This window comes from Oncorhynchus kisutch, unplaced genomic scaffold, assembly GCF_002021735.2.
Source record: "Oncorhynchus kisutch isolate 150728-3 unplaced genomic scaffold, Okis_V2 scaffold1641, whole genome shotgun sequence".
NCBI classification, from domain to species: Eukaryota; Metazoa; Chordata; class Actinopteri; order Salmoniformes; family Salmonidae; genus Oncorhynchus; species Oncorhynchus kisutch.
In genome coordinates, this window is record NW_022263586.1 from 20,919 (window position 1) to 43,776 (window position 22,858).

Here is a 22,858-nt window from a genome sequence, read left to right on the forward strand (position 1 = left end):
AACACTTTCACTGATCTTCATATTTTGCAGAAATGGAGCTGAACGATATTCGGACCAAGTCAATACTACTGTTGAGGTACCTGGCAAGCTCAGTCGGTAGAGCATAAATAGACAGGCAAAGGGTTCAAGAAAATTACATGCTCCTGGTGAGGCTCGAACTCACAACCTCGGCATTGCTTCGCTGCATACTGCTGTATAAGTACCACGCGCTAACCGATTGCGCCACAGGAGCCTGATCACCTGTTTACCATATCTTGCAAAAACATAGATGTACAATACTCGGTCCGAGTCAGTTCGACAATTGACCTACCTGGCTAACTCAGACGGTAGAGCATGAGACTCTTAATCTCGTATTTGTGGGTTCGAACCACAAATGGGGTGATTATTTTCTGAGGCGAAGCACCAACTCACTTCGCAAACAGCCATCCGCTTGGACTTTCGAGCAGGCTTGCCACCCTGCATTGCTGACGTGTCAGGCATAGCTGGTGATAGAGAAGACGATGATTTTGTATTCTATCTCTGCCTGCACTCTGACCTGTCATCTCAATGACATACCTATTATCTATGAAACGTCCTCCTAAATGGATTGAATAAATGCTAATTTTCTGGACAAGAATAGACAGGGATAGGCTTCTAGAAGAATACTTGCTCCTGGTGGGAGTTGAACTCATAACCTTGTCATCTAATTTCTGTATACTGCTGTATAAGTACAACATGCTAACAGATTGCACCACAGGATCCATCAACAACACTTTCACTGATCTTCATATTTTGCAGAAATGGAGCTGAACGATATTCGGACCAAGTCAACACTACTGTTGAGGTACCTGGCAAGCTCAGTCGGTAGGAGCATAAATAGACAGTCAAAGGGTTCAAGAAAATTACATGCTCCTGGTGAGGGTCGAACTCACAACCTCGGCATTGCTTCGCTGCATACTGCCTGTATAAGTACCACGCGCTAACCGATTGCGCCACAGGAGCCTGATCACCTGTTTACCATATCTTGCAAAAACATAGATGTACAATACTCGGTCCGAGTCAGTTCGACAATTGACCTACCTGGCTAACTCAGACGGTAGAGCATGAGACTCTTAATCTCGTATTTGTGGGTTCGAACCACAAATGGGGTGATTATTTTCTGAGGCGAAGCACCAACTCACTTCGCAAACAGCCATCCGCTTGGACTTTCGAGCAGGCTTGCCACCCTGCATTGCTGACGTGTCAGGCATAGCTGGTGATAGAGAAGACGATGATTTTGTATTCTATCTCTGCCTGCACTCTGACCTGTCATCTCAATGACATACCTATTATCTATGAAACGTCCTCCTAAATGGATTGAATAAATGCTAATTTTCTGGACAAGAAATAGACAGGGATAGGCTTCTAGAAGAATACTTGCTCCTGGTGGGAGTTGAACTCATAACCTTGTCATCTAATTTCTGTATACTGCTGTATAAGTACAACATGCTAACAGATTGCACCACAGGATCCATCAACAACACTTTCACTGATCTTCATATTTTGCAGAAATGGAGCTGAACGATATTCGGACCAAGTCAATACTACTGTTGAGGTACCTGGCTAGCTCAGTCGGTAGGAGCATAAATAGACAGGCAAAGGGTTCAAGAAAATTACATGCTCCTGGTGAGGCTCGAACTCACAACCTCGGCATTGCTTCGCTGCATACTGCTGTATAAGTACCACGCGCTAACCGATTGCGCCACAGGAGCCTGATCACCTGTTTACCATATCTTGCAAAAACATAGATGTACAATACTCGGTCCGAGTCAGTTCGACAATTGACCTACCTGGCTAACTCAGACGGTAGAGCATGAGACTCTTAATCTCGTATTTGTGGGTTCGAACCACAAATGGGGTGATTATTTTCTGAGGCGAAGCACCAACTCACTTCGCAAACAGCCATCCGCTTGGACTTTCGAGCAGGCTTGCCACCCTGCATTGCTGACGTGTCAGGCATAGCTGGTGATAGAGAAGACGATGATTTTGTATTCTATCTCTGCCTGCACTCTGACCTGTCATCTCAATGACATACCTATTATCTATGAAACGTCCTCCTAAATGAATTGAATAAATGCTAATTTTCTGGACAAGAAATAGACAGGGATAGGCTTCTAGAAGAATACTTGCTCCTGGTGGGAGTTGAACTCATAACCTTGTCATATAATTTCTGTATACTGCTGTATAAGTACAACATGCTAACAGATTGCACCACAGGATCCATCAACAACACTTTCACTGATCTTCATATTTTGCAGAAATGGAGCTGAACGATATTCGGACCAAGTCAATACTACTGTTGAGGTACCTGGCTAGCTCAGTCGGTAGAGCATAAATAGACAGGCAAAGGGTTCAAGAAAATTACATGCTCCTGGTGAGGCTCGAACTCACAACCTCGGCATTGCTTCGCTGCATACTGCTGTATAAGTACCACGCGCTAACCGATTGCGCCACAGGAGCCTGATCACCTGTTTACCATATCTTGCAAAAACATAGATGTACAATACTCGGTCCGAGTCAGTTCGACAATTGACCTACCTGGCTAACTCAGACGGTAGAGCATGAGACTCTTAATCTCGTATTTGTGGGTTCGAACCACAAATGGGGTGATTATTTTCTGAGGCGAAGCACCAACTCACTTCGCAAACAGCCATCCGCTTGGACTTTCGAGCAGGCTTGCCACCCTGCATTGCTGACGTGTCAGGCATAGCTGGTGATAGAGAAGACGATGATTTTGTATTCTATCTCTGCCTGCACTCTGACCTGTCATCTCAATGACATACCTATTATCTATGAAACGTCCTCCTAAATGGATTGAATAAATGCTAATTTTCTGGACAAGAAATAGACAGGGATAGGCTTCTAGAAGAATACTTGCTCCTGGTGGGAGTTGAACTCATAACCTTGTCATCTAATTTCTGTATACTGCTGTATAAGTACAACATGCTAACAGATTGCACCACAGGATCCATCAACAACACTTTCACTGATCTTCATATTTTGCAGAAATGGAGCTGAACGATATTCGGACCAAGTCAATACTACTGTTGAGGTACCTGGCTAGCTCAGTCGGTAGAGCATAAATAGACAGGCAAAGGGTTCAAGAAAATTACATGCTCCTGGTGAGGCTCGAACTCACAACCTCGGCATTGCTTCGCTGCATACTGCTGTATAAGTACCACGCGCTAACCGATTGCGCCACAGGAGCCTGATCACCTGTTTACCATATCTTGCAAAAACATAGATGTACAATACTCGGTCCGAGTCAGTTCGACAATTGACCTACCTGGCTAACTCAGACGGTAGAGCATGAGACTCTTAATCTCGTATTTGTGGGTTCGAACCACAAATGGGGTGATTATTTTCTGAGGCGAAGCACCAACTCACTTCGCAAACAGCCATCCGCTTGGACTTTCGAGCAGGCTTGCCACCCTGCATTGCTGACGTGTCAGGCATAGCTGGTGATAGAGAAGACGATGATTTTGTATTCTATCTCTGCCTGCACTCTGACCTGTCATCTCAATGACATACCTATTATCTATGAAACGTCCTCCTAAATGAATTGAATAAATGCTAATTTTCTGGACAAGAAATAGACAGGGATAGGCTTCTAGAAGAATACTTGCTCCTGGTGGGAGTTGAACTCATAACCTTGTCATCTAATTTCTGTATACTGCTGTATAAGTACAACATGCTAACAGATTGCACCACAGGATCCATCAACAACACTTTCACTGATCTTCATATTTTGCAGAAATGGAGCTGAACGATATTCGGACCAAGTCAATACTACTGTTGAGGTACCTGGCTAGCTCAGTCGGTAGAGCATAAATAGACAGGCAAAGGGTTCAAGAAAAGTACATGCTCCTGGTGAGGGTCGAACTCACAACCTCGGCATTGCTTCGCTGCATACTGCTGTATAAGTACCACGCGCTAACCGATTGCGCCACAGGAGCCTGATCACCTGTTTACCATATCTTGCAAAAACATAGATGTACAATACTCGGTCCGAGTCAGTTCGACAATTGACCTACCTGGCTAACTCAGACGGTAGAGCATGAGACTCTTAATCTCGTATTTGTGGGTTCGAACCACAAATGGGGTGATTATTTTCTGAGGCGAAGCACCAACTCACTTCGCAAACAGCCATCTGCTTGGACTTTCGAGCAGGCTTGCCACCCTGCATTGCTGACGTGTCAGGCATAGCTGGTGATAGAGAAGACGATGATTTTGTATTCTATCTCTGCCTGCACTCTGACCTGTCATCTCAATGACATACCTATTATCTATGAAACGTCCTCCTAAATGGATTGAATAAATGCTAATTTTCTGGACAAGAAATAGACAGGGATAGGCTTCTAGAAGAATACTTGCTCCTGGTGGGAGTTGAACTCATAACCTTGTCATCTAATTTCTGTATACTGCTGTATAAGTACAACATGCTAACAGATTGCACCACAGGATCCATCAACAACACTTTCACTGATCTTCATATTTTGCAGAAATGGAGCTGAACGATATTCGGACCAAGTCAATACTACTGTTGAGGTACCTGGCTAGCTCAGTCGGTAGAGCATAAATAGACAGGCAAAGGGTTCAAGAAAAGTACATGCTCCTGGTGAGGCTCGAACTCACAACCTCGGCATTGCTTCGCTGCATACTGCTGTATAAGTACCACGCGCTAACCGATTGCGCCACAGGAGCCTGATCACCTGTTTACCATATCTTGCAAAAACATAGATGTACAATACTCGGTCCGAGTCAGTTCGACAATTGACCTACCTGGCTAACTCAGACGGTAGAGCATGAGACTCTTAATCTCGTATTTGTGGGTTCGAACCACAAATGGGGTGATTATTTTCTGAGGCGAAGCACCAACTCACTTCGCAAACAGCCATCCGCTTGGACTTTCGAGCAGGCTTGCCACCCTGCATTGCTGACGTGTCAGGCATAGCTGGTGATAGAGAAGACGATGATTTTGTATTCTATCTCTGCCTGCACTCTGACCTGTCATCTCAATGACATACCTATTATCTATGAAACGTCCTCCTAAATGGATTGAATAAATGCTAATTTTCTGGACAAGAAATAGACAGGGATAGGCTTCTAGAAGAATACTTGCTCCTGGTGGGAGTTGAACTCATAACCTTGTCATCTAATTTCTGTATACTGCTGTATAAGTACAACATGCTAACAGATTGCACCACAGGATCCATCAACAACACTTTCACTGATCTTCATATTTTGCAGAAATGGAGCTGAACGATATTCGGACCAAGTCAATACTACTGTTGAGGTACCTGGCTAGCTCAGTCGGTAGAGCATAAATAGACAGGCAAAGGGTTCAAGAAAAGTACATGCTCCTGGTGAGGGTCGAACTCACAACCTCGGCATTGCTTCGCTGCATACTGCTGTATAAGTACCACGCGCTAACCGATTGCGCCACAGGAGCCTGATCACCTGTTTACCATATCTTGCAAAAACATAGATGTACAATACTCGGTCCGAGTCAGTTCGACAATTGACCTACCTGGCTAACTCAGACGGTAGAGCATGAGACTCTTAATCTCGTATTTGTGGGTTCGAACCACAAATGGGGTGATTATTTTCTGAGGCGAAGCACCAACTCACTTCGCAAACAGCCATCTGCTTGGACTTTCGAGCAGGCTTGCCACCCTGCATTGCTGACGTGTCAGGCATAGCTGGTGATAGAGAAGACGATGATTTTGTATTCTATCTCTGCCTGCACTCTGACCTGTCATCTCAATGACATACCTATTATCTATGAAACGTCCTCCTAAATGGATTGAATAAATGCTAATTTTCTGGACAAGAAATAGACAGGGATAGGCTTCTAGAAGAATACTTGCTCCTGGTGGGAGTTGAACTCATAACCTTGTCATCTAATTTCTGTATACTGCTGTATAAGTACAACATGCTAACAGATTGCACCACAGGATCCATCAACAACACTTTCACTGATCTTCATATTTTGCAGAAATGGAGCTGAACGATATTCGGACCAAGTCAATACTACTGTTGAGGTACCTGGCTAGCTCAGTCGGTAGAGCATAAATAGACAGGCAAAGGGTTCAAGAAAAGTACATGCTCCTGGTGAGGCTCGAACTCACAACCTCGGCATTGCTTCGCTGCATACTGCTGTATAAGTACCACGCGCTAACCGATTGCGCCACAGGAGCCTGATCACCTGTTTACCATATCTTGCAAAAACATAGATGTACAATACTCGGTCCGAGTCAGTTCGACAATTGACCTACCTGGCTAACTCAGACGGTAGAGCATGAGACTCTTAATCTCGTATTTGTGGGTTCGAACCACAAATGGGGTGATTATTTTCTGAGGCGAAGCACCAACTCACTTCGCAAACAGCCATCCGCTTGGACTTTCGAGCAGGCTTGCCACCCTGCATTGCTGACGTGTCAGGCATAGCTGGTGATAGAGAAGACGATGATTTTGTATTCTATCTCTGCCTGCACTCTGACCTGTCATCTCAATGACATACCTATTATCTATGAAACGTCCTCCTAAATGGATTGAATAAATGCTAATTTTCTGGACAAGAAATAGACAGGGATAGGCTTCTAGAAGAATACTTGCTCCTGGTGGGAGTTGAACTCATAACCTTGTCATCTAATTTCTGTATACTGCTGTATAAGTACAACATGCTAACAGATTGCACCACAGGATCCATCAACAACACTTTCACTGATCTTCATATTTTGCAGAAATGGAGCTGAACGATATTCGGACCAAGTCAATACTACTGTTGAGGTACCTGGCAAGCTCAGTCGGTAGAGCATAAATAGACAGGCAAAGGGTTCAAGAAAAGTACATGCTCCTGGTGAGGCTCGAACTCACAACCTCGGCATTGCTTCGCTGCATACTGCTGTATAAGTACCACGCGCTAACCGATTGCGCCACAGGAGCCTGATCACCTGTTTACCATATCTTGCAAAAACATAGATGTACAATACTCGGTCCGAGTCAGTTCGACAATTGACCTACCTGGCTAACTCAGACGGTAGAGCATGAGACTCTTAATCTCGTATTTGTGGGTTCGAACCACAAATGGGGTGATTATTTTCTGAGGCGAAGCACCAACTCACTTCGCAAACAGCCATCCGCTTGGACTTTCGAGCAGGCTTGCCACCCTGCATTGCTGACGTGTCAGGCATAGCTGGTGATAGAGAAGACGATGATTTTGTATTCTATCTCTGCCTGCACTCTGACCTGTCATCTCAATGACATACCTATTATCTATGAAACGTCCTCCTAAATGGATTGAATAAATGCTAATTTTCTGGACAAGAAATAGACAGGGATAGGCTTCTAGAAGAATACTTGCTCCTGGTGGGAGTTGAACTCATAACCTTGTCATCTAATTTCTGTATACTGCTGTATAAGTACAACATGCTAACAGATTGCACCACAGGATCCATCAACAACACTTTCACTGATCTTCATATTTTGCAGAAATGGAGCTGAACGATATTCGGACCAAGTCAATACTACTGTTGAGGTACCTGGCAAGCTCAGTCGGTAGAGCATAAATAGACAGGCAAAGGGTTCAAGAAAAGTACATGCTCCTGGTGAGGCTCGAACTCACAACCTCGGCATTGCTTCGCTGCATACTGCTGTATAAGTACCACGCGCTAACCGATTGCGCCACAGGAGCCTGATCACCTGTTTACCATATCTTGCAAAAACATAGATGTACAATACTCGGTCCGAGTCAGTTCGACAATTGACCTACCTGGCTAACTCAGACGGTAGAGCATGAGACTCTTAATCTCGTATTTGTGGGTTCGAACCACAAATGGGGTGATTATTTTCTGAGGCGAAGCACCAACTCACTTCGCAAACAGCCATCCGCTTGGACTTTCGAGCAGGCTTGCCACCCTGCATTGCTGACGTGTCAGGCATAGCTGGTGATAGAGAAGACGATGATTTTGTATTCTATCTCTGCCTGCACTCTGACCTGTCATCTCAATGACATACCTATTATCTATGAAACGTCCTCCTAAATGGATTGAATAAATGCTAATTTTCTGGACAAGAAATAGACAGGGATAGGCTTCTAGAAGAATACTTGCTCCTGGTGGGAGTTGAACTCATAACCTTGTCATCTAATTTCTGTATACTGCTGTATAAGTACAACATGCTAACAGATTGCACCACAGGATCCATCAACAACACTTTCACTGATCTTCATATTTTGCAGAAATGGAGCTGAACGATATTCGGACCAAGTCAACACTACTGTTGAGGTACCTGGCAAGCTCAGTCGGTAGAGCATAAATAGACAGGCAAAGGGTTCAAGAAAAGTACATGCTCCTGGTGAGGCTCGAACTCACAACCTCGGCATTGCTTCGCTGCATACTGCTGTATAAGTACCACGCGCTAACCGATTGCGCCACAGGAGCCTGATCACCTGTTTACCATATCTTGCAAAAACATAGATGTACAATACTCGGTCCGAGTCAGTTCGACAATTGACCTACCTGGCTAACTCAGACGGTAGAGCATGAGACTCTTAATCTCGTATTTGTGGGTTCGAACCACAAATGGGGTGATTATTTTCTGAGGCGAAGCACCAACTCACTTCGCAAACAGCCATCCGCTTGGACTTTCGAGCAGGCTTGCCACCCTGCATTGCTGACGTGTCAGGCATAGCTGGTGATAGAGAAGACGATGATTTTGTATTCTATCTCTGCCTGCACTCTGACCTGTCATCTCAATGACATACCTATTATCTATGAAACGTCCTCCTAAATGGATTGAATAAATGCTAATTTTCTGGACAAGAAATAGACAGGGATAGGCTTCTAGAAGAATACTTGCTCCTGGTGGGAGTTGAACTCATAACCTTGTCATCTAATTTCTGTATACTGCTGTATAAGTACAACATGCTAACAGATTGCACCACAGGATCCATCAACAACACTTTCACTGATCTTCATATTTTGCAGAAATGGAGCTGAACGATATTCGGACCAAGTCAATACTACTGTTGAGGTACCTGGCAAGCTCAGTCGGTAGAGCATAAATAGACAGGCAAAGGGTTCAAGAAAAGTACATGCTCCTGGTGAGGCTCGAACTCACAACCTCGGCATTGCTTCGCTGCATACTGCTGTATAAGTACCACGCGCTAACCGATTGCGCCACAGGAGCCTGATCACCTGTTTACCATATCTTGCAAAAACATAGATGTACAATACTCGGTCCGAGTCAGTTCGACAATTGACCTACCTGGCTAACTCAGACGGTAGAGCATGAGACTCTTAATCTCGTATTTGTGGGTTCGAACCACAAATGGGGTGATTATTTTCTGAGGCGAAGCACCAACTCACTTCGCAAACAGCCATCCGCTTGGACTTTCGAGCAGGCTTGCCACCCTGCATTGCTGACGTGTCAGGCATAGCTGGTGATAGAGAAGACGATGATTTTGTATTCTATCTCTGCCTGCACTCTGACCTGTCATCTCAATGACATACCTATTATCTATGAAACGTCCTCCTAAATGGATTGAATAAATGCTAATTTTCTGGACAAGAAATAGACAGGGATAGGCTTCTAGAAGAATACTTGCTCCTGGTGGGAGTTGAACTCATAACCTTGTCATCTAATTTCTGTATACTGCTGTATAAGTACAACATGCTAACAGATTGCACCACAGGATCCATCAACAACACTTTCACTGATCTTCATATTTTGCAGAAATGGAGCTGAACGATATTCGGACCAAGTCAACACTACTGTTGAGGTACCTGGCAAGCTCAGTCGGTAGAGCATAAATAGACAGGCAAAGGGTTCAAGAAAAGTACATGCTCCTGGTGAGGCTCGAACTCACAACCTCGGCATTGCTTCGCTGCATACTGCTGTATAAGTACCACGCGCTAACCGATTGCGCCACAGGAGCCTGATCACCTGTTTACCATATCTTGCAAAAACATAGATGTACAATACTCGGTCCGAGTCAGTTCGACAATTGACCTACCTGGCTAACTCAGACGGTAGAGCATGAGACTCTTAATCTCGTATTTGTGGGTTCGAACCACAAATGGGGTGATTATTTTCTGAGGCGAAGCACCAACTCACTTCGCAAACAGCCATCCGCTTGGACTTTCGAGCAGGCTTGCCACCCTGCATTGCTGACGTGTCAGGCATAGCTGGTGATAGAGAAGACGATGATTTTGTATTCTATCTCTGCCTGCACTCTGACCTGTCATCTCAATGACATACCTATTATCTATGAAACGTCCTCCTAAATGGATTGAATAAATGCTAATTTTCTGGACAAGAAATAGACAGGGATAGGCTTCTAGAAGAATACTTGCTCCTGGTGGGAGTTGAACTCATAACCTTGTCATCTAATTTCTGTATACTGCTGTATAAGTACAACATGCTAACAGATTGCACCACAGGATCCATCAACAACACTTTCACTGATCTTCATATTTTGCAGAAATGGAGCTGAACGATATTCGGACCAAGTCAACACTACTGTTGAGGTACCTGGCAAGCTCAGTCGGTAGAGCATAAATAGACAGGCAAAGGGTTCAAGAAAAGTACATGCTCCTGGTGAGGCTCGAACTCACAACCTCGGCATTGCTTCGCTGCATACTGCTGTATAAGTACCACGCGCTAACCGATTGCGCCACAGGAGCCTGATCACCTGTTTACCATATCTTGCAAAAACATAGATGTACAATACTCGGTCCGAGTCAGTTCGACAATTGACCTACCTGGCTAACTCAGACGGTAGAGCATGAGACTCTTAATCTCGTATTTGTGGGTTCGAACCACAAATGGGGTGATTATTTTCTGAGGCGAAGCACCAACTCACTTCGCAAACAGCCATCCGCTTGGACTTTCGAGCAGGCTTGCCACCCTGCATTGCTGACGTGTCAGGCATAGCTGGTGATAGAGAAGACGATGATTTTGTATTCTATCTCTGCCTGCACTCTGACCTGTCATCTCAATGACATACCTATTATCTATGAAACGTCCTCCTAAATGGATTGAATAAATGCTAATTTTCTGGACAAGAAATAGACAGGGATAGGCTTCTAGAAGAATACTTGCTCCTGGTGGGAGTTGAACTCATAACCTTGTCATCTAATTTCTGTATACTGCTGTATAAGTACAACATGCTAACAGATTGCACCACAGGATCCATCAACAACACTTTCACTGATCTTCATATTTTGCAGAAATGGAGCTGAACGATATTCGGACCAAGTCAATACTACTGTTGAGGTACCTGGCAAGCTCAGTCGGTAGAGCATAAATAGACAGGCAAAGGGTTCAAGAAAAGTACATGCTCCTGGTGAGGCTCGAACTCACAACCTCGGCATTGCTTCGCTGCATACTGCTGTATAAGTACCACGCGCTAACCGATTGCGCCACAGGAGCCTGATCACCTGTTTACCATATCTTGCAAAAACATAGATGTACAATACTCGGTCCGAGTCAGTTCGACAATTGACCTACCTGGCTAACTCAGACGGTAGAGCATGAGACTCTTAATCTCGTATTTGTGGGTTCGAACCACAAATGGGGTGATTATTTTCTGAGGCGAAGCACCAACTCACTTCGCAAACAGCCATCCGCTTGGACTTTCGAGCAGGCTTGCCACCCTGCATTGCTGACGTGTCAGGCATAGCTGGTGATAGAGAAGACGATGATTTTGTATTCTATCTCTGCCTGCACTCTGACCTGTCATCTCAATGACATACCTATTATCTATGAAACGTCCTCCTAAATGGATTGAATAAATGCTAATTTTCTGGACAAGAAATAGACAGGGATAGGCTTCTAGAAGAATACTTGCTCCTGGTGGGAGTTGAACTCATAACCTTGTCATCTAATTTCTGTATACTGCTGTATAAGTACAACATGCTAACAGATTGCACCACAGGATCCATCAACAACACTTTCACTGATCTTCATATTTTGCAGAAATGGAGCTGAACGATATTCGGACCAAGTCAATACTACTGTTGAGGTACCTGGCAAGCTCAGTCGGTAGAGCATAAATAGACAGGCAAAGGGTTCAAGAAAAGTACATGCTCCTGGTGAGGCTCGAACTCACAACCTCGGCATTGCTTCGCTGCATACTGCTGTATAAGTACCACGCGCTAACCGATTGCGCCACAGGAGCCTGATCACCTGTTTACCATATCTTGCAAAAACATAGATGTACAATACTCGGTCCGAGTCAGTTCGACAATTGACCTACCTGGCTAACTCAGACGGTAGAGCATGAGACTCTTAATCTCGTATTTGTGGGTTCGAACCACAAATGGGGTGATTATTTTCTGAGGCGAAGCACCAACTCACTTCGCAAACAGCCATCCGCTTGGACTTTCGAGCAGGCTTGCCACCCTGCATTGCTGACGTGTCAGGCATAGCTGGTGATAGAGAAGACGATGATTTTGTATTCTATCTCTGCCTGCACTCTGACCTGTCATCTCAATGACATACCTATTATCTATGAAACGTCCTCCTAAATGGATTGAATAAATGCTAATTTTCTGGACAAGAAATAGACAGGGATAGGCTTCTAGAAGAATACTTGCTCCTGGTGGGAGTTGAACTCATAACCTTGTCATCTAATTTCTGTATACTGCTGTATAAGTACAACATGCTAACAGATTGCACCACAGGATCCATCAACAACACTTTCACTGATCTTCATATTTTGCAGAAATGGAGCTGAACGATATTCGGACCAAGTCAACACTACTGTTGAGGTACCTGGCAAGCTCAGTCGGTAGAGCATAAATAGACAGGCAAAGGGTTCAAGAAAATACATGCTCCTGGTGAGGCTCGAACTCACAACCTCGGCATTGCTTCGCTGCATACTGCTGTATAAGTACCACGCGCTAACCGATTGCGCCACAGGAGCCTGATCACCTGTTTACCATATCTTGCAAAAACATAGATGTACAATACTCGGTCCGAGTCAGTTCGACAATTGACCTACCTGGCTAACTCAGACGGTAGAGCATGAGACTCTTAATCTCGTATTTGTGGGTTCGAACCACAAATGGGGTGATTATTTTCTGAGGCGAAGCACCAACTCACTTCGCAAACAGCCATCCGCTTGGACTTTCGAGCAGGCTTGCCACCCTGCATTGCTGACGTGTCAGGCATAGCTGGTGATAGAGAAGACGATGATTTTGTATTCTATCTCTGCCTGCACTCTGACCTGTCATCTCAATGACATACCTATTATCTATGAAACGTCCTCCTAAATGGATTGAATAAATGCTAATTTTCTGGACAAGAAATAGACAGGGATAGGCTTCTAGAAGAATACTTGCTCCTGGTGGGAGTTGAACTCATAACCTTGTCATCTAATTTCTGTATACTGCTATATAAGTACAACATGCTAACAGATTGCACCACAGGATCCATCAACAACACTTTCACTGATCTTCATATTTTGCAGAAATGGAGCTGAACGATATTCGGACCAAGTCAATACTACTGTTGAGGTACCTGGCAAGCTCAGTCGGTAGAGCATAAATAGACAGGCAAAGGGTTCAAGAAAATTACATGCTCCTGGTGAGGCTCGAACTCACAACCTCGGCATTGCTTCGCTGCATACTGCTGTATAAGTACCACGCGCTAACCGATTGCGCCACAGGAGCCTGATCACCTGTTTACCATATCTTGCAAAAACATAGATGTACAATACTCGGTCCGAGTCAGTTCGACAATTGACCTACCTGGCTAACTCAGACGGTAGAGCATGAGACTCTTAATCTCGTATTTGTGGGTTCGAACCACAAATGGGGTGATTATTTTCTGAGGCGAAGCACCAACTCACTTCGCAAACAGCCATCCGCTTGGACTTTCGAGCAGGCTTGCCACCCTGCATTGCTGACGTGTCAGGCATAGCTGGTGATAGAGAAGACGATGATTTTGTATTCTATCTCTGCCTGCACTCTGACCTGTCATCTCAATGACATACCTATTATCTATGAAACGTCCTCCTAAATGGATTGAATAAATGCTAATTTTCTGGACAAGAAATAGACAGGGATAGGCTTCTAGAAGAATACTTGCTCCTGGTGGGAGTTGAACTCATAACCTTGTCATCTAATTTCTGTATACTGCTGTATAAGTACAACATGCTAACAGATTGCACCACAGGATCCATCAACAACACTTTCACTGATCTTCATATTTTGCAGAAATGGAGCTGAACGATATTCGGACCAAGTCAATACTACTGTTGAGGTACCTGGCAAGCTCAGTCGGTAGAGCATAAATAGACAGGCAAAGGGTTCAAGAAAAGTACATGCTCCTGGTGAGGCTCGAACTCACAACCTCGGCATTGCTTCGCTGCATACTGCTGTATAAGTACCACGCGCTAACCGATTGCGCCACAGGAGCCTGATCACCTGTTTACCATATCTTGCAAAAACATAGATGTACAATACTCGGTCCGAGTCAGTTCGACAATTGACCTACCTGGCTAACTCAGACGGTAGAGCATGAGACTCTTAATCTCGTATTTGTGGGTTCGAACCACAAATGGGGTGATTATTTTCTGAGGCGAAGCACCAACTCACTTCGCAAACAGCCATCCGCTTGGACTTTCGAGCAGGCTTGCCACCCTGCATTGCTGACGTGTCAGGCATAGCTGGTGATAGAGAAGACGATGATTTTGTATTCTATCTCTGCCTGCACTCTGACCTGTCATCTCAATGACATACCTATTATCTATGAAACGTCCTCCTAAATGGATTGAATAAATGCTAATTTTCTGGACAAGAAATAGACAGGGATAGGCTTCTAGAAGAATACTTGCTCCTGGTGGGAGTTGAACTCATAACCTTGTCATCTAATTTCTGTATACTGCTGTATAAGTACAACATGCTAACAGATTGCACCACAGGATCCATCAACAACACTTTCACTGATCTTCATATTTTGCAGAAATGGAGCTGAACGATATTCGGACCAAGTCAACACTACTGTTGAGGTACCTGGCAAGCTCAGTCGGTAGAGCATAAATAGACAGGCAAAGGGTTCAAGAAAATTACATGCTCCTGGTGAGGCTCGAACTCACAACCTCGGCATTGCTTCGCTGCATACTGCTGTATAAGTACCACGCGCTAACCGATTGCGCCACAGGAGCCTGATCACCTGTTTACCATATCTTGCAAAAACATAGATGTACAATACTCGGTCCGAGTCAGTTCGACAATTGACCTACCTGGCTAACTCAGACGGTAGAGCATGAGACTCTTAATCTCGTATTTGTGGGTTCGAACCACAAATGGGGTGATTATTTTCTGAGGCGAAGCACCAACTCACTTCGCAAACAGCCATCCGCTTGGACTTTCGAGCAGGCTTGCCACCCTGCATTGCTGACGTGTCAGGCATAGCTGGTGATAGAGAAGACGATGATTTTGTATTCTATCTCTGCCTGCACTCTGACCTGTCATCTCAATGACATACCTATTATCTATGAAACGTCCTCCTAAATGGATTGAATAAATGCTAATTTTCTGGACAAGAAATAGACAGGGATAGGCTTCTAGAAGAATACTTGCTCCTGGTGGGAGTTGAACTCATAACCTTGTCATCTAATTTCTGTATACTGCTGTATAAGTACAACATGCTAACAGATTGCACCACAGGATCCATCAACAACACTTTCACTGATCTTCATATTTTGCAGAAATGGAGCTGAACGATATTCGGACCAAGTCAATACTACTGTTGAGGTACCTGGCAAGCTCAGTCGGTAGAGCATAAATAGACAGGCAAAGGGTTCAAGAAAATACATGCTCCTGGTGAGGCTCGAACTCACAACCTCGGCATTGCTTCGCTGCATACTGCTGTATAAGTACCACGCGCTAACCGATTGCGCCACAGGAGCCTGATCACCTGTTTACCATATCTTGCAAAAACATAGATGTACAATACTCGGTCCGAGTCAGTTCGACAATTGACCTACCTGGCTAACTCAGACGGTAGAGCATGAGACTCTTAATCTCGTATTTGTGGGTTCGAACCACAAATGGGGTGATTATTTTCTGAGGCGAAGCACCAACTCACTTCGCAAACAGCCATCCGCTTGGACTTTCGAGCAGGCTTGCCACCCTGCATTGCTGACGTGTCAGGCATAGCTGGTGATAGAGAAGACGATGATTTTGTATTCTATCTCTGCCTGCACTCTGACCTGTCATCTCAATGACATACCTATTATCTATGAAACGTCCTCCTAAATGGATTGAATAAATGCTAATTTTCTGGACAAGAAATAGACAGGGATAGGCTTCTAGAAGAATACTTGCTCCTGGTGGGAGTTGAACTCATAACCTTGTCATCTAATTTCTGTATACTGCTGTATAAGTACAACATGCTAACAGATTGCACCACAGGATCCATCAACAACACTTTCACTGATCTTCATATTTTGCAGAAATGGAGCTGAACGATATTCGGACCAAGTCAACACTACTGTTGAGGTACCTGGCAAGCTCAGTCGGTAGAGCATAAATAGACAGGCAAAGGGTTCAAGAAAAGTACATGCTCCTGGTGAGGGTCGAACTCACAACCTCGGCATTGCTTCGCTGCATACTGCTGTATAAGTACCACGCGCTAACCGATTGCGCCACAGGAGCCTGATCACCTGTTTACCATATCTTGCAAAAACATAGATGTACAATACTCGGTCCGAGTCAGTTCGACAATTGACCTACCTGGCTAACTCAGACGGTAGAGCATGAGACTCTTAATCTCGTATTTGTGGGTTCGAACCACAAATGGGGTGATTATTTTCTGAGGCGAAGCACCAACTCACTTCGCAAACAGCCATCCGCTTGGACTTTCGAGCAGGCTTGCCACCCTGCATTGCTGACGTGTCAGGCATAGCTGGTGATAGAGAAGACGATGATTTTGTATTCTATCTCTGCCTGCACTCTGACCTGTCATCTCAATGACATACCTATTATCTATGAAACGTCCTCCTAAATGGATTGAATAAATGCTAATTTTCTGGACAAGAAATAGACAGGGATAGGCTTCTAGAAGAATACTTGCTCCTGGTGGGAGTTGAACTCATAACCTTGTCATCTAATTTCTGTATACTGCTATATAAGTACAACATGCTAACAGATTGCACCACAGGATCCATCAACAACACTTTCACTGATCTTCATATTTTGCAGAAATGGAGCTGAACGATATTCGGACCAAGTCAACACTACTGTTGAGGTACCTGGCAAGCTCAGTCGGTAGAGCATAAATAGACAGGCAAAGGGTTCAAGAAAAGTACATGCTCCTGGTGAGGCTCGAACTCACAACCTCGGCATTGCTTCGCTGCATACTGCTGTATAAGTACCACGCGCTAACCGATTGCGCCACAGGAGCCTGATCACCTGTTTACCATATTTTGCACAAACATAGATGTAGAATACTCGGTCCGAGTCAGTTCGACAATTGACCTACCTGGCTAACTCAGACGGTAGAGCATGAGACTCTTAATCTCGTATTTGTGGGTTCGAACCACAAATGGGGTGATTATTTTCTGAGGCGAAGCACCAACTCACTTCGCAAACAGCCATCTGCTTGGACTTTCGAGCAGGCTTGCCACCCTGCATTGCTGACGTGTCAGGCATAGCTGGTGATAGAGAAGACGATGATTTTGTATTCTATCTCTGCCTGCACTCTGACCTGTCATCTCAATGACATACCTATTATCTATGAAAAGTCCTCCTAAATGGATTGAATAAATGCTAATTTTCTGGACAAGAATTAGACAGGGATAGGCTTCTAGAAGAATACTTGCTCCTGGTGGGAGTTGAACTCATAACCTTGTCATCTCATTTCTGTATACTGCTATATAAGTACAACATGCTAACAGATTGCACCACAGCATCAATCAACAACACTTTCACTGATCTTCATATTTTGCAGAAATGGAGCTGAACGATATTCGGACAAGTCAACACTACTGTTGAGGTACCTGGCATGCTCAGTCGGTAGAGCATAAATAGACAGGCAAAGGGTTCAAGAAAATTACATGCTCCTGGTGAGGCTCGAACTCACAACCTCGGCCACTGCTTCGCTGCATACTGCTGTATAAGTACCACACGCTAACCAATTGCGCCACAGGAGCCTGATTACCTGTTTACCATATCTTGCAAAAACATAGATGTACAATACTCGGTGCGAGTGAGTTTGAAGGAGCATGTACTTTTCTTGAACCCTTTGCCTGTCTATTTATGCTCTACCGACTGAGCTTGCCAGGTACCTCAACAGTAGTATTGACTTGGTCCGAATATCGTTCAGCTCCATTTCTGCAAAATATGAAGATCAGTGAAAGTGTTGTTGATGGATCCTGTGGTGCAATCTGTTAGCATGTTGTACTTATATAGCAGTATACAGAAATTAGATGACAAGGTTATGAGTTCAACTCCCACCAGGAGCAAGTATTCTTCTAGAAGCCTATCCCTGTCTATTTCTTGTCCAGAAAATTAGCATTTATTCAATCCATTTAGGAGGACGTTTCATAGATAATAGGTATGTCATTGAGATGACAGGTCAGAGTGCAGGCAGAGATAGAATACAAAATCATCGTCTTCTCTATCACCAGCTATGCCTGACACGTCAGCAATGCAGGGTGGCAAGCCTGCTCGAAAGTCCAAGCGGATGGCTGTTTGCGAAGTGAGTTGGTGCTTCGCCTCAGAAAATAATCACCCCATTTGTGGTTCGAACCCACAAATACGAGATTAAGAGTCTCATGCTCTACCGTCTGAGTTAGCCAGGTAGGTCAATTGTCGAACTGACTCGGACCGAGTATTCTACATCTATGTTTGTGCAAAATATGGTAAACAGGTGATCAGGCTCCTGTGGCGCAATCGGTTAGCGCGTGGTACTTATACAGCAGTATGCAGCGAAGCAATGCCGAGGTTGTGAGTTCGACCCTCACCAGGAGCATGTAATTTTCTTGAACCCTTTGCCTGTCTATTTATGCTCTACCGACTGAGCTTGCCAGGTACCTCAACAGTAGTGTTGACTTGGTCCGAATATCGTTCAGCTCCATTTCTGCAAAATATGAAGATCAGTGAAAGTGTTGTTGATGGATCCTGTGGTGCAATCTGTTAGCATGTTGTACTTATATAGCAGTATACAGAAATTAGATGACAAGGTTATGAGTTCAACTCCCACCAGGAGCAAGTATTCTTCTAGAAGCCTATCCCTGTCTATTTCTTGTCCAGAAAATTAGCATTTATTCAATCCATTTAGGAGGACGTTTCATAGATAATAGGTATGTCATTGAGATGACAGGTCAGAGTGCAGGCAGAGATAGAATACAAAATCATCGTCTTCTCTATCACCAGCTATGCCTGACACGTCAGCAATGCAGGGTGGCAAGCCTGCTCGAAAGTCCAAGCGGATGGCTGTTTGCGAAGTGAGTTGGTGCTTCGCCTCAGAAAATAATCACCCCATTTGTGGTTCGAACCCACAAATACGAGATTAAGAGTCTCATGCTCTACCGTCTGAGTTAGCCAGGTAGGTCAATTGTCGAACTGACTCGGACCGAGTATTGTACATCTATGTTTTTGCAAGATATGGTAAACAGGTGATCAGGCTCCTGTGGCGCAATCGGTTAGCGCGTGGTACTTATACAGCAGTATGCAGCGAAGCAATGCCGAGGTTGTGAGTTCGAGCCTCACCAGGAGCATGTAATTTTCTTGAACCCTTTGCCTGTCTATTTATGCTCTACCGACTGAGCTTGCCAGGTACCTCAACAGTAGTATTGACTTGGTCCGAATATCGTTCAGCTCCATTTCTGCAAAATATGAAGATCAGTGAAAGTGTTGTTGATGGATCCTGTGGTGCAATCTGTTAGCATGTTGTACTTATATAGCAGTATACAGAAATTAGATGACAAGGTTATGAGTTCAACTCCCACCAGGAGCAAGTATTCTTCTAGAAGCCTATCCCTGTCTATTTCTTGTCCAGAAAATTAGCATTTATTCAATCCATTTAGGAGGACGTTTCATAGATAATAGGTATGTCATTGAGATGACAGGTCAGAGTGCAGGCAGAGATAGAATACAAAATCATCGTCTTCTCTATCACCAGCTATGCCTGACACGTCAGCAATGCAGGGTGGCAAGCCTGCTCGAAAGTCCAAGCGGATGGCTGTTTGCGAAGTGAGTTGGTGCTTCGCCTCAGAAAATAATCACCCCATTTGTGGTTCGAACCCACAAATACGAGATTAAGAGTCTCATGCTCTACCGTCTGAGTTAGCCAGGTAGGTCAATTGTCGAACTGACTCGGACCGAGTATTGTACATCTATGTTTTTGCAAGATATGGTAAACAGGTGATCAGGCTCCTGTGGCGCAATCGGTTAGCGCGTGGTACTTATACAGCAGTATGCAGCGAAGCAATGCCGAGGTTGTGAGTTCGAGCCTCACCAGGAGCATGTAATTTTCTTGAACCCTTTGCCTGTCTATTTATGCTCTACCGACTGAGCTTGCCAGGTACCTCAACAGTAGTGTTGACTTGGTCCGAATATCGTTCAGCTCCATTTCTGCAAAATATGAAGATCAGTGAAAGTGTTGTTGATGGATCCTGTGGTGCAATCTGTTAGCATGTTGTACTTATATAGCAGTATACAGAAATTAGATGACAAGGTTATGAGTTCAACTCCCACCAGGAGCAAGTATTCTTCTAGAAGCCTATCCCTGTCTATTTCTTGTCCAGAAAATTAGCATTTATTCAATCCATTTAGGAGGACGTTTCATAGATAATAGGTATGTCATTGAGATGACAGGTCAGAGTGCAGGCAGAGATAGAATACAAAATCATCGTCTTCTCTATCACCAGCTATGCCTGACACGTCAGCAATGCAGGGTGGCAAGCCTGCTCGAAAGTCCAAGCGGATGGCTGTTTGCGAAGTGAGTTGGTGCTTCGCCTCAGAAAATAATCACCCCATTTGTGGTTCGAACCCACAAATACGAGATTAAGAGTCTCATGCTCTACCGTCTGAGTTAGCCAGGTAGGTCAATTGTCGAACTGACTCGGACCGAGTATTGTACATCTATGTTTTTGCAAGATATGGTAAACAGGTGATCAGGCTCCTGTGGCGCAATCGGTTAGCGCGTGGTACTTATACAGCAGTATGCAGCGAAGCAATGCCGAGGTTGTGAGTTCGAGCCTCACCAGGAGCATGTAATTTTCTTGAACCCTTTGCCTGTCTATTTATGCTCTACCGACTGAGCTTGCCAGGTACCTCAACAGTAGTGTTGACTTGGTCCGAATATCGTTCAGCTCCATTTCTGCAAAATATGAAGATCAGTGAAAGTGTTGTTGATGGATCCTGTGGTGCAATCTGTTAGCATGTTGTACTTATACAGCAGTATACAGAAATTAGATGACAAGGTTATGAGTTCAACTCCCACCAGGAGCAAGTATTCTTCTAGAAGCCTATCCCTGTCTATTTCTTGTCCAGAAAATTAGCATTTATTCAATCCATTTAGGAGGACGTTTCATAGATAATAGGTATGTCATTGAGATGACAGGTCAGAGTGCAGGCAGAGATAGAATACAAAATCATCGTCTTCTCTATCACCAGCTATGCCTGACACGTCAGCAATGCAGGGTGGCAAGCCTGCTCGAAAGTCCAAGCGGATGGCTGTTTGCGAAGTGAGTTGGTGCTTCGCCTCAGAAAATAATCACCCCATTTGTGGTTCGAACCCACAAATACGAGATTAAGAGTCTCATGCTCTACCGTCTGAGTTAGCCAGGTAGGTCAATTGTCGAACTGACTCGGACCGAGTATTGTACATCTATGTTTTTGCAAGATATGGTAAACAGGTGATCAGGCTCCTGTGGCGCAATCGGTTAGCGCGTGGTACTTATACAGCAGTATGCAGCGAAGCAATGCCGAGGTTGTGAGTTCGAGCCTCACCAGGAGCATGTAATTTTCTTGAACCCTTTGCCTGTCTATTTATGCTCTACCGACTGAGCTTGCCAGGTACCTCAACAGTAGTGTTGACTTGGTCCGAATATCGTTCAGCTCCATTTCTGCAAAATATGAAGATCAGTGAAAGTGTTGTTGATGGATCCTGTGGTGCAATCTGTTAGCATGTTGTACTTATATAGCAGTATACAGAAATTAGATGACAAGGTTATGAGTTCAACTCCCACCAGGAGCAAGTATTCTTCTAGAAGCCTATCCCTGTCTATTTCTTGTCCAGAAAATTAGCATTTATTCAATCCATTTAGGAGGACGTTTCATAGATAATAGGTATGTCATTGAGATGACAGGTCAGAGTGCAGGCAGAGATAGAATACAAAATCATCGTCTTCTCTATCACCAGCTATGCCTGACACGTCAGCAATGCAGGGTGGCAAGCCTGCTCGAAAGTCCAAGCGGATGGCTGTTTGCGAAGTGAGTTGGTGCTTCGCCTCAGAAAATAATCACCCCATTTGTGGTTCGAACCCACAAATACGAGATTAAGAGTCTCATGCTCTACCGTCTGAGTTAGCCAGGTAGGTCAATTGTCGAACTGACTCGGACCGAGTATTGTACATCTATGTTTTTGCAAGATATGGTAAACAGGTGATCAGGCTCCTGTGGCGCAATCGGTTAGCGCGTGGTACTTATACAGCAGTATGCAGCGAAGCAATGCCGAGGTTGTGAGTTCGAGCCTCACCAGGAGCATGTAATTTTCTTGAACCCTTTGCCTGTCTATTTATGCTCTACCGACTGAGCTTGCCAGGTACCTCAACAGTAGTATTGACTTGGTCCGAATATCGTTCAGCTCCATTTCTGCA

At 44.5% G+C, this 22,858-nt stretch overlaps 31 non-coding genes across 31 annotated transcripts; 6 read left to right on the forward strand and 25 right to left on the reverse strand.

The window, feature by feature from the left end:
• Nucleotides 1-138: 138 nt before the first annotated feature.
• Nucleotides 139-232, reverse strand: trnai-uau (transfer RNA isoleucine (anticodon UAU)). Its single transcript has 2 exons — nucleotides 195-232; nucleotides 139-174 (listed from the first exon to the last, which is right to left on the reverse strand). It is a non-coding gene; the product is annotated as a tRNA-Ile (tRNA).
• A 654-nt stretch (nucleotides 233-886) lies between these two features.
• On the reverse strand, nucleotides 887-981 carry trnai-uau (transfer RNA isoleucine (anticodon UAU)). The gene is made up of 2 exons: nucleotides 944-981; nucleotides 887-922 (listed from the first exon to the last, which is right to left on the reverse strand). It is a non-coding gene; the product is annotated as a tRNA-Ile (tRNA).
• Nucleotides 982-1,636: 655 nt separating this feature from the next.
• On the reverse strand, nucleotides 1,637-1,730 carry trnai-uau (transfer RNA isoleucine (anticodon UAU)). Its single transcript has 2 exons — nucleotides 1,693-1,730; nucleotides 1,637-1,672 (listed from the first exon to the last, which is right to left on the reverse strand). It is a non-coding gene; the product is annotated as a tRNA-Ile (tRNA).
• Nucleotides 1,731-2,384: 654 nt separating this feature from the next.
• trnai-uau (transfer RNA isoleucine (anticodon UAU)) lies at nucleotides 2,385-2,478 on the reverse strand. The gene is made up of 2 exons: nucleotides 2,441-2,478; nucleotides 2,385-2,420 (listed from the first exon to the last, which is right to left on the reverse strand). It is a non-coding gene; the product is annotated as a tRNA-Ile (tRNA).
• A 654-nt stretch (nucleotides 2,479-3,132) lies between these two features.
• Nucleotides 3,133-3,226, reverse strand: trnai-uau (transfer RNA isoleucine (anticodon UAU)). Its single transcript has 2 exons — nucleotides 3,189-3,226; nucleotides 3,133-3,168 (listed from the first exon to the last, which is right to left on the reverse strand). It is a non-coding gene; the product is annotated as a tRNA-Ile (tRNA).
• Nucleotides 3,227-3,880: 654 nt separating this feature from the next.
• On the reverse strand, nucleotides 3,881-3,974 carry trnai-uau (transfer RNA isoleucine (anticodon UAU)). Its single transcript has 2 exons — nucleotides 3,937-3,974; nucleotides 3,881-3,916 (listed from the first exon to the last, which is right to left on the reverse strand). It is a non-coding gene; the product is annotated as a tRNA-Ile (tRNA).
• Nucleotides 3,975-4,628: 654 nt separating this feature from the next.
• Nucleotides 4,629-4,722, reverse strand: trnai-uau (transfer RNA isoleucine (anticodon UAU)). Its single transcript has 2 exons — nucleotides 4,685-4,722; nucleotides 4,629-4,664 (listed from the first exon to the last, which is right to left on the reverse strand). It is a non-coding gene; the product is annotated as a tRNA-Ile (tRNA).
• A 654-nt stretch (nucleotides 4,723-5,376) lies between these two features.
• On the reverse strand, nucleotides 5,377-5,470 carry trnai-uau (transfer RNA isoleucine (anticodon UAU)). Its single transcript has 2 exons — nucleotides 5,433-5,470; nucleotides 5,377-5,412 (listed from the first exon to the last, which is right to left on the reverse strand). It is a non-coding gene; the product is annotated as a tRNA-Ile (tRNA).
• A 654-nt stretch (nucleotides 5,471-6,124) lies between these two features.
• On the reverse strand, nucleotides 6,125-6,218 carry trnai-uau (transfer RNA isoleucine (anticodon UAU)). Its single transcript has 2 exons — nucleotides 6,181-6,218; nucleotides 6,125-6,160 (listed from the first exon to the last, which is right to left on the reverse strand). It is a non-coding gene; the product is annotated as a tRNA-Ile (tRNA).
• A 654-nt stretch (nucleotides 6,219-6,872) lies between these two features.
• Nucleotides 6,873-6,966, reverse strand: trnai-uau (transfer RNA isoleucine (anticodon UAU)). Its single transcript has 2 exons — nucleotides 6,929-6,966; nucleotides 6,873-6,908 (listed from the first exon to the last, which is right to left on the reverse strand). It is a non-coding gene; the product is annotated as a tRNA-Ile (tRNA).
• A 654-nt stretch (nucleotides 6,967-7,620) lies between these two features.
• Nucleotides 7,621-7,714, reverse strand: trnai-uau (transfer RNA isoleucine (anticodon UAU)). Its single transcript has 2 exons — nucleotides 7,677-7,714; nucleotides 7,621-7,656 (listed from the first exon to the last, which is right to left on the reverse strand). It is a non-coding gene; the product is annotated as a tRNA-Ile (tRNA).
• A 654-nt stretch (nucleotides 7,715-8,368) lies between these two features.
• trnai-uau (transfer RNA isoleucine (anticodon UAU)) lies at nucleotides 8,369-8,462 on the reverse strand. Its single transcript has 2 exons — nucleotides 8,425-8,462; nucleotides 8,369-8,404 (listed from the first exon to the last, which is right to left on the reverse strand). It is a non-coding gene; the product is annotated as a tRNA-Ile (tRNA).
• A 654-nt stretch (nucleotides 8,463-9,116) lies between these two features.
• On the reverse strand, nucleotides 9,117-9,210 carry trnai-uau (transfer RNA isoleucine (anticodon UAU)). The gene is made up of 2 exons: nucleotides 9,173-9,210; nucleotides 9,117-9,152 (listed from the first exon to the last, which is right to left on the reverse strand). It is a non-coding gene; the product is annotated as a tRNA-Ile (tRNA).
• Nucleotides 9,211-9,864: 654 nt separating this feature from the next.
• trnai-uau (transfer RNA isoleucine (anticodon UAU)) lies at nucleotides 9,865-9,958 on the reverse strand. The gene is made up of 2 exons: nucleotides 9,921-9,958; nucleotides 9,865-9,900 (listed from the first exon to the last, which is right to left on the reverse strand). It is a non-coding gene; the product is annotated as a tRNA-Ile (tRNA).
• Nucleotides 9,959-10,612: 654 nt separating this feature from the next.
• On the reverse strand, nucleotides 10,613-10,706 carry trnai-uau (transfer RNA isoleucine (anticodon UAU)). Its single transcript has 2 exons — nucleotides 10,669-10,706; nucleotides 10,613-10,648 (listed from the first exon to the last, which is right to left on the reverse strand). It is a non-coding gene; the product is annotated as a tRNA-Ile (tRNA).
• A 654-nt stretch (nucleotides 10,707-11,360) lies between these two features.
• On the reverse strand, nucleotides 11,361-11,454 carry trnai-uau (transfer RNA isoleucine (anticodon UAU)). The gene is made up of 2 exons: nucleotides 11,417-11,454; nucleotides 11,361-11,396 (listed from the first exon to the last, which is right to left on the reverse strand). It is a non-coding gene; the product is annotated as a tRNA-Ile (tRNA).
• A 654-nt stretch (nucleotides 11,455-12,108) lies between these two features.
• trnai-uau (transfer RNA isoleucine (anticodon UAU)) lies at nucleotides 12,109-12,202 on the reverse strand. Its single transcript has 2 exons — nucleotides 12,165-12,202; nucleotides 12,109-12,144 (listed from the first exon to the last, which is right to left on the reverse strand). It is a non-coding gene; the product is annotated as a tRNA-Ile (tRNA).
• Nucleotides 12,203-12,855: 653 nt separating this feature from the next.
• On the reverse strand, nucleotides 12,856-12,949 carry trnai-uau (transfer RNA isoleucine (anticodon UAU)). The gene is made up of 2 exons: nucleotides 12,912-12,949; nucleotides 12,856-12,891 (listed from the first exon to the last, which is right to left on the reverse strand). It is a non-coding gene; the product is annotated as a tRNA-Ile (tRNA).
• A 654-nt stretch (nucleotides 12,950-13,603) lies between these two features.
• trnai-uau (transfer RNA isoleucine (anticodon UAU)) lies at nucleotides 13,604-13,697 on the reverse strand. The gene is made up of 2 exons: nucleotides 13,660-13,697; nucleotides 13,604-13,639 (listed from the first exon to the last, which is right to left on the reverse strand). It is a non-coding gene; the product is annotated as a tRNA-Ile (tRNA).
• Nucleotides 13,698-14,351: 654 nt separating this feature from the next.
• On the reverse strand, nucleotides 14,352-14,445 carry trnai-uau (transfer RNA isoleucine (anticodon UAU)). The gene is made up of 2 exons: nucleotides 14,408-14,445; nucleotides 14,352-14,387 (listed from the first exon to the last, which is right to left on the reverse strand). It is a non-coding gene; the product is annotated as a tRNA-Ile (tRNA).
• Nucleotides 14,446-15,099: 654 nt separating this feature from the next.
• trnai-uau (transfer RNA isoleucine (anticodon UAU)) lies at nucleotides 15,100-15,193 on the reverse strand. The gene is made up of 2 exons: nucleotides 15,156-15,193; nucleotides 15,100-15,135 (listed from the first exon to the last, which is right to left on the reverse strand). It is a non-coding gene; the product is annotated as a tRNA-Ile (tRNA).
• Nucleotides 15,194-15,846: 653 nt separating this feature from the next.
• On the reverse strand, nucleotides 15,847-15,940 carry trnai-uau (transfer RNA isoleucine (anticodon UAU)). Its single transcript has 2 exons — nucleotides 15,903-15,940; nucleotides 15,847-15,882 (listed from the first exon to the last, which is right to left on the reverse strand). It is a non-coding gene; the product is annotated as a tRNA-Ile (tRNA).
• Nucleotides 15,941-16,594: 654 nt separating this feature from the next.
• Nucleotides 16,595-16,688, reverse strand: trnai-uau (transfer RNA isoleucine (anticodon UAU)). The gene is made up of 2 exons: nucleotides 16,651-16,688; nucleotides 16,595-16,630 (listed from the first exon to the last, which is right to left on the reverse strand). It is a non-coding gene; the product is annotated as a tRNA-Ile (tRNA).
• A 654-nt stretch (nucleotides 16,689-17,342) lies between these two features.
• Nucleotides 17,343-17,436, reverse strand: trnai-uau (transfer RNA isoleucine (anticodon UAU)). Its single transcript has 2 exons — nucleotides 17,399-17,436; nucleotides 17,343-17,378 (listed from the first exon to the last, which is right to left on the reverse strand). It is a non-coding gene; the product is annotated as a tRNA-Ile (tRNA).
• Nucleotides 17,437-18,089: 653 nt separating this feature from the next.
• trnai-uau (transfer RNA isoleucine (anticodon UAU)) lies at nucleotides 18,090-18,184 on the reverse strand. Its single transcript has 2 exons — nucleotides 18,147-18,184; nucleotides 18,090-18,125 (listed from the first exon to the last, which is right to left on the reverse strand). It is a non-coding gene; the product is annotated as a tRNA-Ile (tRNA).
• A 727-nt stretch (nucleotides 18,185-18,911) lies between these two features.
• On the forward strand, nucleotides 18,912-19,005 carry trnai-uau (transfer RNA isoleucine (anticodon UAU)). Its single transcript has 2 exons — nucleotides 18,912-18,949; nucleotides 18,970-19,005. It is a non-coding gene; the product is annotated as a tRNA-Ile (tRNA).
• Nucleotides 19,006-19,659: 654 nt separating this feature from the next.
• trnai-uau (transfer RNA isoleucine (anticodon UAU)) lies at nucleotides 19,660-19,753 on the forward strand. Its single transcript has 2 exons — nucleotides 19,660-19,697; nucleotides 19,718-19,753. It is a non-coding gene; the product is annotated as a tRNA-Ile (tRNA).
• A 654-nt stretch (nucleotides 19,754-20,407) lies between these two features.
• trnai-uau (transfer RNA isoleucine (anticodon UAU)) lies at nucleotides 20,408-20,501 on the forward strand. Its single transcript has 2 exons — nucleotides 20,408-20,445; nucleotides 20,466-20,501. It is a non-coding gene; the product is annotated as a tRNA-Ile (tRNA).
• A 654-nt stretch (nucleotides 20,502-21,155) lies between these two features.
• trnai-uau (transfer RNA isoleucine (anticodon UAU)) lies at nucleotides 21,156-21,249 on the forward strand. Its single transcript has 2 exons — nucleotides 21,156-21,193; nucleotides 21,214-21,249. It is a non-coding gene; the product is annotated as a tRNA-Ile (tRNA).
• A 654-nt stretch (nucleotides 21,250-21,903) lies between these two features.
• trnai-uau (transfer RNA isoleucine (anticodon UAU)) lies at nucleotides 21,904-21,997 on the forward strand. The gene is made up of 2 exons: nucleotides 21,904-21,941; nucleotides 21,962-21,997. It is a non-coding gene; the product is annotated as a tRNA-Ile (tRNA).
• A 654-nt stretch (nucleotides 21,998-22,651) lies between these two features.
• trnai-uau (transfer RNA isoleucine (anticodon UAU)) lies at nucleotides 22,652-22,745 on the forward strand. The gene is made up of 2 exons: nucleotides 22,652-22,689; nucleotides 22,710-22,745. It is a non-coding gene; the product is annotated as a tRNA-Ile (tRNA).
• The last annotated feature ends 113 nt before the right edge of the window (nucleotides 22,746-22,858 follow it).